This window comes from Suricata suricatta, chromosome 3 (assembly GCF_006229205.1).
Source record: "Suricata suricatta isolate VVHF042 chromosome 3, meerkat_22Aug2017_6uvM2_HiC, whole genome shotgun sequence".
NCBI lineage: Eukaryota > Metazoa > Chordata > Mammalia > Carnivora > Herpestidae > Suricata > Suricata suricatta.
Genome location: NC_043702.1, coordinates 39821240 through 39843527, shown reverse-complemented (window position 1 = coordinate 39843527; position 22288 = coordinate 39821240).

Genomic DNA, 22288 nt, shown 5'->3' with positions numbered 1-22288 from the left:
AAATAGTAATTTGAAAATTTCAGTGAAGGTTCTTTGGAAAATTTGGAAAAATGAAATTTAAATTTTATTTATCATAAGCAATAAGAATATTTAGCAGTCACTAATTACTGCATAACTCACTTTATTGTACATAAAGGGTGATCAATAATATTTTTTAATGAACAGAAATTTCATTGGATTTTATTCCTCAGGAATTTATGGGCTCCTTTATAGTCATGCAAATAGGAAGTAACTAAAGTTAAAATGAAGTTAAAAGCATTATAAAATGATGACGACTAATTGTTTCATACCTTCTTTGTTACACCTTTGCCAAGAAATCATTTAAATATCTACTGAGCGTCAATAAGTAAACTATAAGATGGTTTTCTGGTTCATGATTTTACTCATGATTATTTAATTACTATTTATTTAATTTTACAAATTTCATCATGAAGTTGAAAATCTGCAAAATTAAACTACAAGAATTCATTTATATAAAACTTTGTCCTGCAATGAATAGATATTCTGAATTTATTTAATGTTGGTCATACAGGGTTTTAATTAATATTTTTTTTCCATAATATTTTATTGTCAAATTGTTTTCCATACAACACCCAGTGCTCTTCCCCTCAAGTGCCCTCCACCATCACCACCACCTGTCTTCCCCCCTCCCCCCTCCCCCCCAACCCTCAGTTCATTCTCAGCTTTCAATAGTCTCTCAAGTTCTGCATCCCTTTCTCTCCCCAACTCTCTCTCCCTCCTCCGTTCCCCCTGGTTCTCCATTAGGTCTCTCTTGTTTTCCTGCTAGACCTATGAGTGCAAACATATGGTTTCTGTCCTTCTCTGCCTGGCTTACTTCACTCAGCATGACACCCTCAAGGTCCAAATTTGCATTTAAAACTTTATTTTCTGGCTATAAAATGCTCCTCCTAGTAAGTAAAGAAATATTCCAAAATGTACTCTCCCAAACTTTGTAAAATATTAACACTATTTACTTTAAAGGGGAAAATTAGTATTCAAAAAAATTGATAGTGTGACTAAAACCATACTGAATGACAACTGTCTTGCAGATAGGCACATATACATTAATTCAACTCAAAATTTCTTCAAAATGGTCTTCTAAGTGCAAATGCAATATAATACAAATACAAGGAAACACACATACATAGTCTACTTACTTCAGGCATATAAACTACATTTCAAAAAATAAATTTTCTTTTTTATACTTGAGACACTTTTTGTTTTATGGCAAATTGCTTACAAGTAAATCGAACTGACAGTAGCCATGCTGATAGATCTTTTGATTAGAGGATTTGCCAGTTTGAGTCATGTAATTGATCAAATATATCCTATTAATTTCTTCTTTTTATATCTTTAATTCTATAAATATCCAGTCTACATGTAAGACTCTTAATCCATTATCAGGACAAATCTATTGCTTTTCCTAAGTGGTTTAAAGAAAAAACACCTTATACCTATATAAAAATAGTCACAACTGTTACGATATTTTTACTTGTTGGATCTAAACCTTTCAATTACACCCTCTTCAATATTGGGTTAGTACTACTGAAAATTCTTGCCAGATCATCTAGTCTCTTTCATCCTCTTAAGTTATAGTCTGTATTCCCTTATGGAGGACACAATTACAGCGATTCTCTATTTAGCTAAATTTAGAATCATAGTAGAGCTTTAAGAAATGTTTATGACTGACTCATACCCTCAGAATATATTTCTAATTGATCTTGCAGGGTTCCTGGCATTAGAGTTATTAAACACTCCTTCGGTGATTCTAATACGCAGCCAAGCATGACAGTCACTTCAATATAGGGCTCACCACTGAGTAAAATGTGACTCACCACTGAGTAAAATTTCAAAGCTTACCTTTAAAAAACAAACTCTTAAATATTAGGTTTCTGAAAATATAACTTTCCCACTATGTTCTAATTATTCCTTCACATATAAAGCAAAGAGAATCATTTTTCACCATGTGTTTTTTATTACAGCCTTATCAGATATCATTCATATAACATAAAATTCATCTTTTTGAGTATATATACTATTTAGTAGTTTTTGGTACATTCACAGAGTTGGACAACCATTACTCCTATCTAAGTTTAGAATAGTTTTGCCACTCAAAAAAAAAACCCCATACCCATTAGTCACTCTGCATTCTACTCCCTCTGTCCTTTGGTTAAAACTGATCCATTTTTTTTGTTCCAGGGGATTTGTGTATCCTGGACATTGTGTGTAAATTAAATCATATAATATGTAGCTTTTTGTTCTTAGGTTGTTTCACTTAGGATAATCTTTTTAAGATTAATCCTTATTTTATTTTTTAATATTTTTATTCATTTATTTTTATTTTTGAGAGACAGAGTGTGAGCAGGGGAAGGGCAGAGAGAGAAGGAAACACAGAATCTGAAGCAGACTCCAGGCTCTGAGCTGTCAGCACAGAGCCTGATGGTGGTGCTCAAACTCACAAACCATGAGGAAATGACCTGAGCCTAATCGGCCATTTAACTGACTGAACCACTCAGGCACCCCAAGATTAATCCTTATTTTAGAACATGCTAAGTACTTCCCTTATTTTTAATTTTTATATAATATTTCATTGTACAGATACATCACACTTTGTTTATCCATTTATTGGTTGATGAAAATCTTGGTTATTTCCAGTATTGTGATTACAAATAACACTACTGTTTTTTTTTTAATGTTTATTTATTTATTTTAGGGGGTGGCAGAGAAAGTGGGAGAGAGAGGATCCCAAAAACCTTCAACACTCAGCAGAGTCTGACACAGGGCTCAATCTCAGGCACCGAGAGATTATGACCTGAACCAAAATAGTCAGACACCTAACAGACTGAGCTGTGTAGGGGCCCTAAATATTGCTACTGTTAACATTAGTGTACAGGTTTTTATCTGGACATGTTCGTTTTGCATGTATACCTAGGATTATAGTGGCTGGGTTATGGTAATTCTATATTCAACTTTTTGAGCAAGTTCCAACCTGCTTCCCTCAGCAATTAGATGATTTTATATTCTCATCAGCAATGTATGAAGTATCCATTACCTCCATATTCTCTCACATTTGGTATTATCTTTTTTTTTTCATCCACTCTAGTATTATCTCATTAAAGCAATGGAAATGCGGATTCATATGATGGTTCTATTTTTAATTTTTGGAGGAATCCTCATGTTGTTTTCTATAGTGATCATACCAGTAACGTTACCTCCAACAGTATACAATGTTCCCTTTTCTCCTAATCCTCACCAACATTTATTATCTTTTGCCTTTTTGATATGAGACATTCTAGCAAGTGAGAGGTGGTATCTAGTTGTGATTTTTATTTGTATTTCTCTAATGATTATTGATGTTGAACACCTTTTCCTTTACTTGTTGTCCATACTTATGTCTTCTTTGGTAAAATGTCTGTTCATGTACTTTGCCCATTTCAACTGGATTATTTGTTAATTTGCTATTGAGTTGTTTGAGTTCCCAAATATTTTGGATATTAAACATTTATCAGATATGTAGTTTGTTAGTATTTTTTTTCATTCCATGGGTTTCTTTTTCATTTTGTTGATATCTTTTGCTGTATATTAGTTTTTCAATTTGATGTAGTCCTACTTGTTTATTTTTGCTTTTTGTTGCTTGTGCTTTGAGTGTCAGATCCCTAAAGTCTTTGTTAAAACCAGAATAAAAGAGCTCCTTATGTTTTCTTCTCAAAGTTTTATGGCATCAGGACTTAGATTTAAGTCTTTATTCCATTTGAGTTAATTTTTGTGAATAGTTAGAAATAGAAGTACACATTCATTTCTCTGCATGTGAGTTATTCTGCATGATTTATCAAAGAGACTATTTTCCTTGTTGAGTATTCTAGGTTCCCTTGTCAAATACTAGTTGGCTATATATGTGGGTTTCATTCTGGGCTCTCAATTCTGTTCCATTGGCATATGTGTCTGTTTTTATGCCAGTATCATAAGGTTTTGATTACTATAGATTTGTAATATAGTTTTAAGTGAGGGAATGTGATATATGCACCTTGATCTTCTTTCTCAGGAATGCTCTTGCTATTCAGGGTCTTACTGATTCCTTATGAATTTTAGGATTTTTTTTCTATTTCTTCAAAATATGCCATTGTTATCTTGGTAGGGATTGCATTGAATCCATAGATTGTTTTGAGTAGCATTGACATTTTAACATATTAAGTCTTCCTATCCATGAAAATGGAATATAATCCCTTTTATTCAAATCTATAATTTCTTTTAACAGTATATTATAGTTTTCAACTCACAAATCTTTCAGCTTCTTGGTTACATTTATGCTCAGGTATTTTATTCTATGATAATTTAAAAGGAATTGTTTTCTATAATTCTCTTTCATATATTTCATTATTAGTGTATAGATATGCACACTATTTTGTATATTAACTTTGTATCCTGCAAATTTACTGAATTCAGTTATTCAGTTTTTGATGGGTTTTGTGGACTTTCTGTATATAAAATCAAGTCATCTGCAAATAGAGAAAATTTCATTTCTTCCTTTCTAATTCATATGTCTTTAGTTTCTTTTTCTTGCTTGAATGCATTTCTTAGGACTTCTAGTATTATAATTAATATAGGAGGGTTGAGAGTGTGCACCTCATTTTGTACCTGATCTTAGAGAAAATGCTTTCAGCCTTTCACCACTGAGTATGGTGATAGCTGTGATCTTGTCAACTTTATTATGTGAAAGTGTGTTCCTTCTTTACCCAATTGATGAGAGTTTTTATCTTGAATGGATGTAAAATTTTGTCAAAGTTTTGCTCTTCACCTATTGAGATGATCGTGGGATTTTTCTATTTTTTTCTATAATATTAATATGTTCTATCACATGCACTGATTGCATATGTTGGATCATCCTTGCATCCCAAGGATAAATCCCACTTGATTACGGTGTATGGTCATTTTAATATGTTGAATATTCAGTTTTCTAGTGATCTGTTGATAATTTTTACATCTATATTCACCAGGGATACTGACCTGTAGTTTTCTTTTAGGATACTTATCTGGCAGTATCAGAGTAATATTGGCCTTATGAAATGAACTTAGGAGTGTTTGTTTCTCTTCAATTTGGAATTAATTCTTTAAATGTTTGATAGCATTCAACAGTGAATGTATCTGGTCCTATGATTTTATTTGAGGGGAGGCTTTGTATTCAATTCCATTACCTGTTATTGGTCTGTTCAAATTTTCTGTTTCAAATTTCATGAAATTTTTTCATGATAAAGTCTTGGTAGATTGCATGTTTCTAGGAATTTATTTCCTCTAAATTATCCAATTTATTGGTATATAATTATTTATAATAGTTTTTATCATATAATTCTGATTTTTTCTTTACCTCTGTGTTCTTGACAGATGAATGCAATTGTCCATTTTTTTATTCTCTGTCTTCCTACATTTCTGTCTTGCAGTGAAGTTTTGCTCTTTCTTTACTCTGACTTTTTTCTGTCCATTTGGCTCAATTAAAATCTTTCCTTTGATGGAGCTCCTGGGTGGCTGCATTAGGTAAGCATCCAACTCTTGATTTTAGCTCAGGTCATGATCTTATGGTTGTGGGGAGCCTGCTTAAGATTCTCTCTCCCTCTTTTTCTGTCCTTTTTCCACTTGTACTCTGTCTCAAAAAAATTTTTTTTAATCAAAATGTTTGCTTTGATAATCTTATTTTATTTTACTCTTGTGGCTACCATTGGTTTTGATTGGTTACTCCTCGGAATACTCCAGTGTTATGCTTCCTGAACACCTACCAAAACCCAATATAATTATTACTTCCTTCTTCTGTTTTGTTTATGTTTTAATGTATGTGGAAACAAAATTTTGCCTAATCTTAAAACATATTTCCACAAATTTACTGATCGTATTAGAGTTTGGAACATATTACCATTTTTTAATACTCCTTCTTCTTTAAGGTGGATCTTAATTAAATCTCCTTGAGTATTGACTGGACTGAGTGAATGCTTTCAAATAAGAGAATATCAAAAGCAAAAAATACAGCAACTTTGAAGTGAAGCCAAATGATCGAGTTAACTTTAATAGTATTGTCATGTCAATATAATATGCATATGCCTCTGTAGAAATTTTTTTCTAAACTGTAACTTCAAACAACTTTTGTGTATTCTTTACAAAATATTAAACATGGGGGAGACCTGGGCAGCTCAGTCACTGAAGTGACTGACTTCAGCTCAGGTCATCATCACCTGGTTCAGGGTTCCAGCCCTCTGCTTTGGTCTGGGCTCTGCTCTGACAGCTAAGGGCCTGGAGCCTGCCTTGAATTCTGTGTTTCCCTCTTTACTTCTCCCTCCCCTTGCTCATACTCTGTCTCTCACCCTTTCACAAATAAACATTTAAAAAAATATATTAAACAAACCAAAACTTGAAGGACACTGTACAAAGTATTTGACAAAAATGACCTTCAAATATATCAGGGCTATAAAAGATAAAGACTAAGAAACTGTCACAGACTGGGAGAGGCTAAGGAAACATGCTAACTACCTGCAATGTAGAATCTTGGTGTGAATCCTGAGCCAGAATAAAAATATTATTGGAAAAGTGCTAAAATAACAAAACGTTCATATTTAGTAGTAGCATAACAATATTAATTTCTTAGTATTGATAAATGTAACATGCTCCTATTGATAATAACATTAGACAAAGCTAGATGAAAACAGGAAGGAAACATCCTATATTCTCTTTGTAACATTTTGTTAAGCCTAAAATGACTTAGGCATATTTTTAAAATTTATTTTTAAAATTTACATCCAAGTTAGTTTGCATATGGTGCAACAATGATTTCAGGAGTAGATTCCTTAATGCCCCTTCCCATTTAGCTCATTCCCGCTCCCATAACCCCTCAGGCAACCCTCTGTTCTCCTTATTTAAGAGTGTCTTATGTTTTGTCCCCCTCTCTGTTTTTATATTTTATATTATTTTTGCTTCCCTTCCCTTATGTTCATCTGTTTTGTATCTTAAAGTCCTCATATGAGTGAAGTCATATGATATTTGTCTTTCTCTGACTAATTTCACTTAGCATAATACTAAATATCTTTTTTTAAAGTGAATAAAAACATATCTATAAATATATATTCTCAGAATTATAAAGAGTTACCTTTTTATTCACTACAAATGCAAAAAAACTTATTTAAAAATATATAACAGGATTTGTGATAGAAATTGAAAAGTTGACTCTTAAAATAATATGAAATAGACTCAAGAAGAAGGACAGGTTCTGGGCAAGATGGTGGAGAAGTAAGGAGCCCCATTACCTCTGCCCGCCCTCAATTATCAAACTAAGAAGAATTAAAAGCCACAGCTTTCTGATCTCCACGAACAGAGGTGCTCACACAGACCCCTTATTGACAACAGCTTCATGGATGCCTGAGTGAGTGTGAACTGGGACTGGAGTCTTTGGGGGAGGGAACAGTGGCCCAAAGCCGAGCCGGGAGAGAAAGCACCCAGAGGCTTTGCGCTGGCCCGCAGACAGCCATGTGTCCAGAGGCGCACAGAACCACGGAGAGCCGTGTGCAGGGCAGCCGTGGGTCCACAGGTGCACAGATCCTTGGAGAGCCGCATGCAGGACTGATGTGCAGGGCAGTGGAGATACGAGGGGAAGAGAAGTAGAGATTGAATCACTCATAGCATAATCTCTGGAGAGGGGAGACCTTGCCCGGGACTGAGAGCCACTGGTGTGGGGAGAGAAATCCGTCCCCCTCAGCAGGCTTATTCTCCCTTGGGCCCAGCAGCTTGTCGAATTTAGGTGGAGCCAGGGGAAAAAACTGGCTCCACAATCCCCCTGTTCAATCGTGGCCAGAAAGCCGCCCTTCTGCCAGAGATTTTAACTGTGGTGGCAACATCAAAGTGCGTGGGCAAGGACTTAGAAAGCCGGTGGAACTTAGAAAACTAAAACATTTTGACCCACCCATGGCACAAGGAGGCTGGACACAAGAGAGTGGCTGGCAACAGCATATAAAAAGAATTATCCATTATGATCAAGTGGAATTCATTCCTGGGCTACGGGGCTGGTTCAATACTCACAAATACATCAATGTGATATGTCACATTAACAAAAGAAAGGATAAAAACCATATGATCCTGTGGATAGATGCAGAAAAAGCATTTGACAAAATACAACATCACTTCTTAATAAAAACCCTTGAGAAAGTCAAGATAGAAGGAACTACTTAAAGATTAGAAAAGCCATTTATGAAAAGCCCACAGGTAATACCATCCTCAATGGGGAAAACTGAGAGCTTTCCCTCTGAAAACAGGGACACAACAGGGATGTCCACTCTCACCACTGTTGTTTAACATAGTGTTGGAAGTCCTAGCCTGAGCAATCAGAAAACAAAAGGAAATAAAGGCCATCAGAATCGGTAAAGAAGTTAAACTTTCACTTTTCGCAGATGACATGATACTCTACATAGAAAACCCAATCAACTCCACCAGAAGCCTTCTAGAACTGATCAGTGAATTCAGTAAAGTTGCAGGGTACAAAATCAATGTACAGAAATCAGTTGCATTCCTATACACCAAAAATGAAGCAGCCGAAAGAGAAGTCAAGAAACTGATCCCATTCACAATTACACGAAAAACCATCAAATACCTAGGAATAAACCTAACCAAAGACGCAAAAGACCTGTATGCTGAAAACTATAGATCTATGAAGGAAATGCAAGAAGACACAAAGAAATGAAAAACATTCCATACTCATGGATCAGAAGAATAAACATTGTTAAAATGTCATTATTACCCAAAGCGATTTACACATTCAATGCAATCCCCAGCAAAGTTGCATCAGCATTCTTCTCAAAGCTAGAACAAACTATCCTCAAATTCATAAGGAACCACAAAAAACCCTGAATAGCCAAAGTGATATTGAAGAACAAAACCAAAACGGGAGGCATCACAATCCCAGACTTTAGCCTTTGCTACAAAGCTGTCACCATCAAGACAGTATGGTACTGGCACAAAAATGAACACATGGATCAATGGAATAGGACAGAGAACCCAGAAGTGGATCCACAAGTGCACGCCAATAAATCTTTGACAAAACAGGAAAGAGTATCCAATAAAAAAAAGACAGCCTCTTCAACAGGTGGTGTTGGGAGAGCTGGACAGCAACATGCAGAAGAATGAAACTAGACCACCTTCTTACGCCATACACAAAAATAAACTCAAAATGGATAAAGGACCTGAATGCGAGACAGGAAACCATCAAAACCATAAAGGAGAAAACAGGAAATAGCCTCCTTGACCTCAATTGCAGCAATTTCCTCAACACATCCTCAAAGGCAAGGGAATCAAGAACAAAAATGAACTGTTGGAGCCTCATCAAGATAAAATGCTTCTGCACTGCAAAGGAAATGATCAAAAAAAAAAAACCTAACAGACAATGGACAGAATGGGAAAAGACAGTGGCAAATGGCATATCAGATAAAGGGCTAGTATCCAAAATCTACAAGGAACTCACCAAACTCCATACCCGAAAAAAGAATAATCCAGTGAAGAAATGGGCAGAAGACTTGAACAGACATTTCTCCAAAGAGGACATCCAGATGGTCAACAGGCACATGAAACGATGCTCAGTATCACTTATCATCAGGGAAATACAAATCAAAACCTCACTGAGATACCTCCTCACACTGGTCAGAGTAGCTAAAATGAACAAATCAAGAGACTATAGATGCTGGCGAGGGTGTGGAGAGACGGGCACCCTCCTACACTGTTGGTGGGAATGTAAACTGGTGCAGCCTCTCTGGAAAACAGTGTGGAGGTTCCTCAAAAAATTAACACTAGAACTCCCCTATGACCCAGCAATAGCACTGCTAGGGATTTACCTAAGGGATACAGGAGTGCTGATGCATAGGGGCACATGTACCCCAATGTTCACAGCAGCACTTTCAACAATAGCCAAATCATGGAAAGAGCCTAAATGGCTCAACTGATGAATGGATCAAGAATATATGGTATGTGTGTATATATATATATACACACACACACACACACACATAAAAATACTACATGGCAATGAGAAGGAATGAAATATGGCCTTTGTAGCAAGATGGATGGACTTGGCGGGAGTCATGCTAAGCGAAATAAGTCAGGCAGAGAAGGACAGATACCATATGTTTTCACCCATAGGTCTAGCAGGAGAAACCTAATAGGGGACCATGAGAAGGGGAAAGGGGGTGAAAAGAGTTGGGGAGATGGAGTGAGGCAAATCATGAGAGACTTTTAAATGTTGAGAACAAACTGAGGGCTGAGGAGGGAGGGGGTAGGGGAAAAGGGTTATTGTCATGGAGGTGGGGCACTTGGTAATAAACTATTTAAGTAAAAATTTAAAAATATAATTAAAAAATTATGTGAAATAATGAATCCCAAGACTTTGTTAAAAAAGGTTATGTATATACATGTATATAGATATGTATATCCATAAATGTATTAATCTACTCATACATAACATATATTTTATAATATGTATAATTATCAATTACACATTTAATAATTATATATAGTTATGTATAGACACAGTAATATATATAGTAATTAAGACCCTAATGCACAGTTACAGAAAGGGTTGATTGTATGTGATTTGATCCCTGATGACTAATATGACTTTAGCTTATGCCTCTGTCCTCTTTACTTCTTACTCTCCTGGCCGTTGACCTTAGAATTGGCCAATGTTCTTCCCATCAACCTTGTTTCATATTCCTGGAGTAATTTCCACTTCACCTTCCTAATTCCAATCACTCTTCTAGCTTAAAATAATTACCAATTCTTAGGTATTTTTCTAGCATCTGGCTAGATAAGGACTTATAATCTATATTTTTTAAACCTAATATTTTCCCTTGGTAATACTAAAAAAATGCAATTTTGTTCTTATCCATATTTATATCCTCTAATGACATAACTCCCTATATTAGTTTGTGAGAACTGCCAAAACAAAATACCACAAACTGGATGGCTTCAGTGGCAGAAATTTATCCTCTCACAGTTCTGGAGGCTAGAAACCCAAGATCAAGGTTTGATTATGTTTGGTCTCTCCTGAGACCTCTTTCCTTAACTTCTGGGCAGCTGCTTTTTGCTGTATCCTCACATTTCCAATGCACACAACCCTGGCATTTCTTTCCCTTCTTATAAGTCTACAAGTTCTATTTGATTAAGGCCCACCTTACTAGCCTCATTTTAACTTAATCACCTCATAAAGATTTTTCCTCCAAATATGGTAATATTCTGAAATATTGAAGATTGGGACCACATCATCTAAATTTTGGAGGGATACAATTCAGCCCATAACACTCCTCATTTGATTAGGCTTTCAGAGATGTGGTAGATGTCTGTCTTTTCCATATATTTATGTAGTCTTTTTTTTAATGAATGAATGGAGAATGTATAAATAACCATTGTCCCATAGATAGAAGTAAGGTATGACTTTATTTTATTTATTATATAGTCTAAATCAAACTGACTGCCTCAGTCTATAAGGAATTGAACAGCTTAATCAGGTAGAAATATATTCACTGTCTAAGACAAAAATGGTCATATTTTTATTGACAGTCATTTGGAATCTAACTATAATATTAATATCAATAAGGTGACACTTTTCTCTATCATTTCCAATTTTCTCTACTTATAGATTTTATTTTTTGTAACTTCATTTTAAAAGTTTGTTTTAACATTTCTTTGCTTTTGAGAGACAGAGAATGACAGAAACAGGGAAGGGGCAGGAAGAGAGGGAGACACAGAATCTGAAGCAGGCTCCAGGCTCTGAGCTGTCAGCACAGAGCCTGATGTGGGATTTGAACCCACGAACCAAGAGATCATGACCTGAGCCGAAGTCAGACACTTAACTGACTGAGCCATCCAGACACCCCTCTACTTATAGATTTTAACAAGGAATACCATCAAACAGAAAAATTCAATGTGATTAGATTATGCCAACCCATATGTTCTTGAACTAGGTTTCTGAAACTGGCTCCTTAAGAGACTTAAGTTTATGCACTTCTTGAGCTGTCTCTTTGTTATAACAGGAAATCATCTTCCTGACTGAATTTTTTATAAGAGCCCTTATGTAAAAATTGGCTCTTTAAAGGTTTTCATATTTGTGTCTTGTTTTAAAAATACAGAAAAGGAAGTATATAATTATATTTTAATAGCATATAGGCATAGATTTAAAGGAATTCAAAAGAATTGTATAGTTAAGGAATATACAAATTACATGAAATGTTCATCTGTAAGCTAAACTTTTTTGTCAAAGTTTCTTCATACAGAAAAGTGTCCAGTGTTAAGTGCACATCTCAGTTCACTTTAATTAAATAAATCAGCAATGTAACTGGCACCCAAATAAGAAATAGAACCATCTCTTCCTAATGCCTTCCTCAAGTTGATAACGTCAAGGTAATGTCTATCATAACTTCTATCTCAGTAGGGTTTTCTTTAGAGGTTTCAAATTTTATACAAATTAAACTCAACATTTAATTTGGTTCTCAGTGCTGTTTTAATCTCATGTACCCTTACTGGAAAGATTGTCCTGGCTCCATTTCTTTGCCAGCATCTGATACTATCAATCTTTTTAGTATCAGCCATTATTGTTCAGTAGCATGTCTTTGTGGTTTTAGTGAACATTAGCCTAATTACTAATGCTCAGATTGTTTTCATGTCATTTGTGTATCTTGTTTCATGAAATATCTCTTCAGATACTGTTGGGAGCCATCCTAAACTCACCAGTTGAGTGAAAATTCCTGGTGAGGGTACAGCAAGTTTGCAAGGTCTCTGGCCACCGGGCAGCGACCAATATCTACCCTCTTGGAACTATCATTTCTGCTTGAACGCCAGACCTTGACGTATCTTGCCAATTAAAATCAAGAGTAAGCTGTCCTCTCATTCTGGCCTTGGGGCAGTGATTGCACTTGGTCAGGGACAACCCAGTAACTCAAGAAGGCTAGCATATAAGGGTCTCACTAGGTCTACCCCTACATTCCGTTTTGCCTTGAAAAACCTTATAATTAACTAGTGAACTTAATACCTCCTGGGCTAGAGTAAATGTTGCAAAAGTCAGCCCTGCAACTTATGTAAAGTATACATTATCTATCCTTGTGGCTGTGAGGGTAGACATTGTGTCTCCTGGGGATCCTGTTTTTCTGGGAACTTTCTCTTAGACCTATAGACAGCCTAATGACCCTTACTCATAATAGACTGACCTTACTAAACAATGCTACTTGCCTCATGGTTAAAGGTTGCTTTCTTAGGGTTCTAACAAAAGTTTTGTGTATCTTGGTCTTATGCCTACTATGGAAAAAATGTACACTTAAAACATACCTGCCCTTCTCATATAATGAGTATCTGTAGCTAAGTTTTTTACGACAATCATTACTACTAAAATTAGAATTGTAACTTCTGCAGAATCCATGTTCTGAAAAATTGTGCTGATCAAAAAATATTATCTATGAGAAATCATTTACTAAACACACACTGCTCTTTCTACTCCTTGTACCTTTTGCTATAAATAAAGCTAGAGAATCAGACAGAGCAGAGATGCCTGCCTGGTGATCAGAAAGAAACTTGAGACTCTCCCATCTCTCTCATGCCAACACCATCCATCCTTCAGAGAACCCTGGACCTGCTGGAGCTGGACTCTGGCAAGATACTCTGCACATTTTTATTAGCTTGTTTATCATTTTAGTATTGAGGTCTAAGAGTTTAGATATTTTAGATACTAATACTTTGTCAGACACATGTGTCATGAGTATTTTTACCTTCCCTACAGCATTTTCATTTTTCAGAAAATAATGTTTTAGCATTGGTGAACTCCAATTTTTATTTTCTTATTTTATGGTTGGGAACTTAGTTTTATTAATTTGCTCATTCTATTGTTATGAAGAGATGTTCCTATGATTTCCTCTAGAAAATTAATAGTTTTAGTTTTTAGCCTTTGTTTTTGTTTCATTTTGAATTTGTGTTGGAATATCTGCAGTTCTTAGCACTATTTGTTAACTTTTGAGGGGTACCTGAGTGGCTCAGTGGGTTAAGTGTCCGACCTTAACTCAGGTCATGATCTCATGATTTGTGAGTTTGAGCGCTGCTTGGGGATTTGTGCTGTAATACAGAGACTGCTTCAGATCCTCTGTCTCCCTCTCTCTCTGCCTGCCCTCTCGTGCACACACTCTCTATCAAAAACAAAATAACATTAAAAGCAACAACAATAACCACAACAACAAAAACCATTAACTTTGGAATTGCGTAGGTTTTTCTAAAAAAATAGTTGACATTATGGGTCTATTTCAGACTGTGTGCTGTAATGTGTTTACATCCTCAATACAATGAAACTGTAATGATTACTGTCTCATAATAATAAAAGTTTCAGAAAATTTTTGACTATTCATTGTCTTTTGCATTCCTATGTAAATTTTGCTATTTGTGTTTTCTACATTAAGCCTGGTGAGATTTTGACTACGATTGAATTAAATTTATATTTCAATTTGGTTTTTTTAACAATATCATTTTTTCCCTACATTTATTTATGCCTTCATTAATTTCTCTTAGCAATGTTTTATAGTTTTCAAGTTTGGATCTTGTATATATTTTGTTAAAATTTTCTGTATTTGATTTTGGTAGTTTTATAAATGACACCTTTACAATCTCTTTCTGATCATTGCTAACATATAAAAGTACAATTGCTATTTTATAGTCAATGTGTGTCCTATGCCCTTTCTCACTGATTAACTCACTTCTAAAAATTATATGACTAAGTCTAGTAATTTTTGTTGCTATTATTGTTTCTTTAGGAGTTTCCACATACACATGTCTAGAAATATTTATCTGAGACCAAACACTGTACATATTATGTTTTTAACTGTTTAAACCATTTTGTTATGTTTTCCATTTTAAAAGGAAATTTGGGGCTTATGTGGTAATTAAATTATTTTCAGATCATTGTAATTCTGTCGGGATTTGTTTTTAAATGTTGCTAACACATGACTAAAATAGATATTACTCCAGGGATAGATATTTCAGCTTTGAAATGAAATGTGCCTCCTTAAGTTTCATTACTGAGTATCCCAGCTGACGCGCAAGGTTCTCTATTCAGGCTGGTCAGAGCTTGAAAGTCTCTTGACCTGTATGAGTTCTGGAAATGATTCAGCTTAAAACTTCCCATTTTGTGCATATGTTTTGGGGCAGGGTGGAGTTGCATTTTAATCATGTGCAGAACAATATATAGCAATAATCTGCACATCTCTGAGCCTCTTTCTCTTTATATCTTCTTTCTAGAACCCTGCCCTATAATTCCAGCTGCCTCAGCCTCCCCAAATGCCAATTGTCTCTTAACTTAGTGAGACTGCCAGGCTCTTTTTGAGTACTTGCTCCTTGTCCTTGAATTTCTGCAATTGCCTTCAGGCATAAAGCCAAGGCTATTGGAGAGCTTACTTCCTTTGTTTCCATCTCTCAGGAATCACAATCTGGTGCTTTCTCTGTCCAAAGTCTGCTAACAGTTGTTTCATATAGCTTTCTAATTGTGTATGGTGAGGGTTCAAGTTGTAAATGTCCTATTCCAGCATGGCCAGCAAGTTAAGTCCCCAAATATAGTTTGCATGAAAAGCATGTATCAACAAGCTAAAAGAAAGTATCCATGTTGTTTAATTTAATTGAATTATGTCAAACTAATAAATATTAATTAATTTTATGATATCAGACCAACATCACTTTAATGAATATATCTCTGAATTTTAAAATAATGAGTTTACTGTGCAGTGTATCTACAGATAGACTGAGGTGGACAGATATGGATATGCTTGCAATGGAAGGAGAATTTTGTGTTTTCTCATTTTATCCAGTGTGTGTGTATTGCCTACCCAAAAAAGTTTGTGATAACAATTAATATATTTTGGAAAGGTATGGTGATTAGAAAAATACAAAACAAGGGCGCCTGGGTGGCTCAGTCAGTTGAACGTCCAACTTCAGCTCAGGTCATGATATCGCAGTTCGTGTGTTCAAGCTCTGCTTCGGGTTCTGTGCTAACACCTCAGAGACTGGATTCTGTGTCTAAGTCAGATGCTTAACCCCCTGAGACAGTGAAGTGTCCCTGAAAATTCTTTTATAAAAGTATTTTAGCTATTACCCAAATAAGTTAATTTTTTCTAAAAAATAATGTCCAACTCCATCCATGTATATTTGTGGGGGGCTTCCAGAAGAGCTGCCAGAAGACAAGATATATGCCTTGACCAAACATCCATCACCTGCAGGGCAGCACCGTGTTACCACTCCCAATTCAGGGCTGGAGACAGCCAGTCTGGGCTTTCTTATTGGGCCCCCAGGTGCTGGGCTGAAGCTGCAGTTTTGGTTCCTCCCCTACCCTAACTCATTTATTATAGTCACTTGACCCTGTTTCATAGCAACAGACCTACTCAGCTGCCTTGTTTCCCGCCTTCACCTTCTACCCTTTATAAGGTGTGTGTGTTCTCTCAATAAACGAGGCTTGATCAGAGACTTGTCTTGCCTCCATTCTCTGTGCTCCCTGCCCTACCCCATTCACACCCCCTCCCTCTGGACCTGCTTCGACTGACCTGCTGGACAGGTCATATATTTTTTTATTTTACAGTTTATTTATTTTGAGAGAGAGAGAGAGAAAGAGAGAGAGAGAATGAGTGGGGAGTAGCAGAGTGAGAGAGAGAGAGAAAGAGAGCATCACAAGCAGGCTCCTGACTGTCAGTGCAGAACCTGATGTGGGGCTCAAACTCACAAACCTGGAGATTATGACCTGAGCCGAAATCAAGAGTGGGATACTTAAGTGACTGAGTCACCCAGGCTCCCAACTCTATCCAAATTTTTATGGTACAATAAAAGTAATGTAGATAGATATAAAGTATGCTAATATAGGCTATTAATGACCAAATTATATCCTCCCCAAATCCATATGCTGAAGTCCTAACCTCCAACATGATCTATATTTTGGAGATAAAACCTCTTAGAAAGTTACTTCAGCTTAAATATGATCACAAGTGTGAGGCCTTAAACCCAAAGGGTTCCTGCCCTTATTAGAAGAGGAAGAGACACGAGAGTGCTCTCTCTCTTTCTCTCTCTCTTCCCAGGGTTCTCTCTCTCACCACATAGGCACAGAGGAAAAAGACATGTGATGACATAGAGAAGACAATGGTCTATAAGCCAGGAAGAGATGTCACCAGAAAGAAACCATGTTGACACCTTGATTTTGGTCGTCTAGACTCCAAAGCTATAAGAAAAGCAATTTCTTTCCTATAAGCCACCCAATCTGTGATATTATTTTATGACAGCCTGAGCAGACTAATATGTAAGTCAATGCTATCTTTATTTTAATAGCATCAGTAAATAAATGCTCAATATTAAACTTATTGTCAAATGATTCCAATCAATCTAAGTCTATAATATTTTCAGACATAAACTACAATAGTTCATGTGTCATTAATTATAATACTTAAGCACTTTCTTGTTCATTTCTATCCATTGTATTCTTAAATCATTATTTTTTAGAGGAGATTATATCTGAAACTAGACTTTGCTATTGATAATGATCAATTATTTGAGGTAAGAACTGGCCACAGTAACTGTCAGATGATCATCAAAATTCTGTAACTCAAGTAGATTTTCTTCCAGAAAAAAGATAGATCGTGTTGTGTGAGATACCTTGCTACCTATTTTTGTAGCTCTTGTAGGTGTCCATAATACTTTGAGAGCATTATTTTAAATAACAAATGAGTTCTATTACTGTTCATGATGGGAGACTGATGACTAACTATGGTAGCTGTATTAAAACTTAGAAGAATTAAAACAAATGGAGAGACTTATTTTAAAACACATGAAGTAATAAACTTCACTCCCTGAGCTTTGTGAATATTGGTAGTAAATTAACAGTATTTTAAAATAACCTAATTGGTCACTGAAGATTTATCTTAAAATAGTAAGTCCTTCAGAACATCATATTGTGCTAAGTATATCATATGAAAAAAAAAACGAATTAAACATAAAACAGTTTCCATAAAACACTTATTCCAAAGAAATTCTTAAAGCTGCATTAGGATGAATCTCAAATAAAACTTGTCTGTCCTGCTGACCACGCAGGCATTTGAGATCCCACGGCACTCTTTGAAACAGCAGAGGTATTAACCCTGCAGTTCTGGCCTTGCTCCAAATCGATTAATTAAATCCTCCCTACCTTATATTCCCCACGTATTTCCAATTAGGAAAATTATTCTTCATTTCTCTTTGATATTGCTGTTGGGAAATGTTCTGGCACAAATCTCCTGTATCTGTTCTCCCTTGGAATTTAACTTCAACACAGCTTGAAATTTGGGGTGAATGACATCTTTATATTGAAGGTGTTCTGCCCTCTAATCAATTGTGGCAACATGCACTACCAGACGTTTCACAGAACATAATGCTCAGATAAAACATGGCATCTTACTTATTATGTATTTTTTTTAATTTTTTCATCATAAACCATCGTAAAAGAAGAAAAGTAAATGGCAACTTCCAGGATATTTTAATGTACAGGGAGGAATTTCCTGACAAGAAAGCAGAAGTTATGCTAATCAAAACAGGGCTAGGAATTGCCAAGCTTTTTCTTTTTTTCACTTTTAAACCTCTACAGCTGGCTATGTGGGGGAAAGAACAGATGGGATGAATTATATATTTAAACAGCCTTTGACATCACGTCAAACACCTTGGCTTTTGCTCTGTAAATGGAACTTAACTATTTTTCTACTTATTGCAGTCAAAATACTCCTTGAATTTGATTAAAATGTTATAGATTAGACAAGCAAGGAAATGTATATTAAGGATTTTAAGTTGTGCATTATGATGACAAAGTGATATTTAAACATAAATGGTAGAGAATACTAAAACTAGAATTCTAAATGTTCCATTTTAACTTAATAAACAATTCATTTTTTTATTCTCTGAAAAATGTGTTACCCTATTGCACAAGTTAAAAAATTATCCCTTTTCATCTCCTAACAGTAGGATTCTTTCAATGTTTATTTCAGGAATTTATTCACTGTTTGAGATGTGAGCACGGTGTAGGAGCTGCTGCCAGCAAGAATCTTCCTGGATTTCTGACAGGCGTAAGTGAGCTGGAGGTGGAGTTGGATTGTGTGTTGTAAAGACAGAATTTGAGGTGGATTTATCCATTCATTCATTAATCTAACAAATATCAATTGAGTACCAGCCATGGAATAGCTATGGATCTAGGAAGAAAACAAAGTCCTTAACCTCAAGATTCTTACATGATACTGGTAAGAGAGTAAACACCTAACCAAATAAATATGTAAGGTTAGGCTGTGAAGAAAGGAAAATAGACAGTTGAAGAAAATATATTTGCTCAAGATATTCAGAGATGATCTATTTGAGACAGTGCTATTTGTTTATTTTTAAATTTTTTAATGTTTATTTATTATTGAGAGACAGAGAAAAACTGAGCATGAGCATGGGAGGAGAAGAGAGAGGGGGAGACACAGAATCTGAAGCAGACTCCAAGCTCTGAGCTGTCAGCACAGAGCCAGATGTGAGGCTCGAACTCACAAACTCTGAGATCATGACTTGAGCTGAAGTCAGATGCTTAACCCACTGAGCCATGCAGGTGCCCCAAGAAAGTGCTATTTCAACAGAAACATGTAAAATTTGAAGAGTGAGCAATGTAGGACATTTGGAGACTTTTTTTCCAAACAGTGAAGCAGCAAGTGCAAAATGCCTTGGAGATAAGAATGCTTTCTGTGTTCAAGGAACTCTGTGGAGAGCACTGGACCTGCATTAAGGTGCCCAAGGAAAGGGAAGAAACTTCAAAGGCCTTAGCTTTTCTCTGACTGTGCTCAACACAGATTGCAGTGGCTAGATGGACAAGGAATTTAGTAGCAGGCTGTTGCAATAATTCAGGTTTGAAATGATGGTAGTTTTGAACAGAGTTAAGTGATGACAATGGTAAGCAGTGGTCAGATTCTGAGGGGTATTTGAGATAAAAATCATAAGTGATCTGAGGGATCAAATGTCTATGTAACAGAACAAGGAGAGTGAATTATCACTCTGAGGACTTTATCCTTTGCAACTTAAAGGATAAAATTGTAATTAAATCAAACAGGTAAAAGAAGGTAGAGTACTTTGAATAATCCTTCCCCCAAATACATGTCCACCTGGAATTTCAAAATATAACGTTATTTGGAAATAGAATCTTTGCAGATTCTTTTTTTTTAAGTTTGTTTATTTATTTTGAGGAAGGGGGCAGAGGGGCAGAGAGAGAGGGAGAGAGAACCCCAAGCGGGCTCTGTGCTGTCAGTGCAGAACTGGAGGTGGGGCTCAAAGTCACAAACTGTATGATCACGACCTGAGCCGAGATCAAAAGTCAGATCATTAACCAACTGAGTCACACAGGCACCCCATGATCTTTTCAGATTCTTAAGAGAAATGCTGAAATAATACTCGGTTAGATGAACCCTGAACCTAATGACAGTGTCCTTATAAGAAATAAAGGACATAGACACACAGAGAGGCAGGAAATGTAAAAATGGAGGCAGAGATTGGAGTGATATGTCTACAAACCAAGAGATACCAAGGATTGCTGATGATCAACTGGATATGCATGGAGCAGATTCACCTTCAGAGCCTCGAGAGAAACAAAACAAAACAAAACAACCTCCTGCCAACACTTTGATTTCAGACTTCTTTCCTCCAGAACTGTGAGAGAATAACTTGCTATTGTTTTCAGCCACCAAGTCTGTGGTAATTTCTTATGGTAGTCCTAGGAGACAGATTCAGGTGGGAAGGGAAATGAGCAGTTTATGGGAAATTAGGAGTTTGGTTTCTTTTTGCATATAAATTTAAGATACTCATCATAGAGAAGGAGAAATGTCAAACTGGCAAAGTTGGTCATAAGAGTTCAGAGGTGAAAGTAGGCCAATATAACTCTTTATGAGTAATTAGGACATAGTTGATACTTACAGTTGTCAGTGAATGAAAGCACCTGTGGAATGAGTGTAACTGTGAAGAATCCTGATAAAACTACTGGGTTGTTGGATATTCCAACATCTAGAATTTTAAGAACTAAGAAACTAACAAAGGAGAGTGAGAAGGAATAAAAGACAAGAGTTTGAAGAAGATTCTTTGCCAGATGATAAATAGGTCAAGTAAGGTGGATGAAGAGAATTGGATATTGAGTTAAACAATGTGGAGATCACCTTTGACCTTTTCAACAGCTATTTTAATGGGATGCCAGCAGGCAAGACCCTAAATAGTTTGGGTTCCAAAGGAAATGACTCAAAATGAATTCAATGTTCCAGTTTTGAGGTTTGGCAAGTTGAAGAGTTTGGCTTGAAATAGGAACAGAAAAATGTGACAGAAGTTTAAGGTAGATGTAGATTTACATTTTTAAGGATTAGAAATCCTAGCTTACAGTCATGCAAATAAATATTTGTTTTCTTAAAACTTTGAAGACATGCTACAATGCACAGTGAACCATAGACTTATTGGGAAATTTAAATGTTAACTTAATTGCAAAGAGAAAAATCTATCTCACAACAGATTTGGTTATAAATAAATAACAGTATAAACTTATATTTCAGCATTTTGTTCTATTGCATAATAAGTAATAAAATTTTCCATAAAATGAAAATGAAAAATATGAGGGAAAACATTAAAATATCTTCTAATATGTCTTTGAAAAAAGAAAAATAGCTCAAATGTCCAAAATTTGCTATAGTACTGTATGAGAGCTAATTATTCCACATCAATGGAGGACTTATTTTTGTGCCTGTTTCATACAATATTGCGTTTTTTAATTTTATAGACAAGCATAAAGTTATCATACAATATTTGCTTTATATCATATTCTGAATATGATTATTTGATTTTTATTTGATTTTTCATTCATTCTTTCTAGAAAGTGTAATTTTTCCTAGTTCAATTCATTTTACTTTTTAATGAAAGTGGAAATACTCTTATAGTTTGTTTTTTCATTTATTAATAAATGCTTTGCCTAAGTTTGGTCAATATCAATTATATTTTATGTTGTTTTGTGATAAGAATAAGTATGTATGGAATACAAAAATGGACTAATTTTGTTCCTTAGAAAATACATAAGAAAATCATAGCCTATATTCTTAAGATATTTTTGGTACTGTACTATTATTCAAGAGTACATCTGTGTATTTTTTGCTAACCAATTATTTCCCCTTTTTGGTATTTTGTGTACAATGTACTTCCTGTGCTTGTTTTGACAGATCAAAGAAGAAGTAGAGTACAACAAGCAATAAAG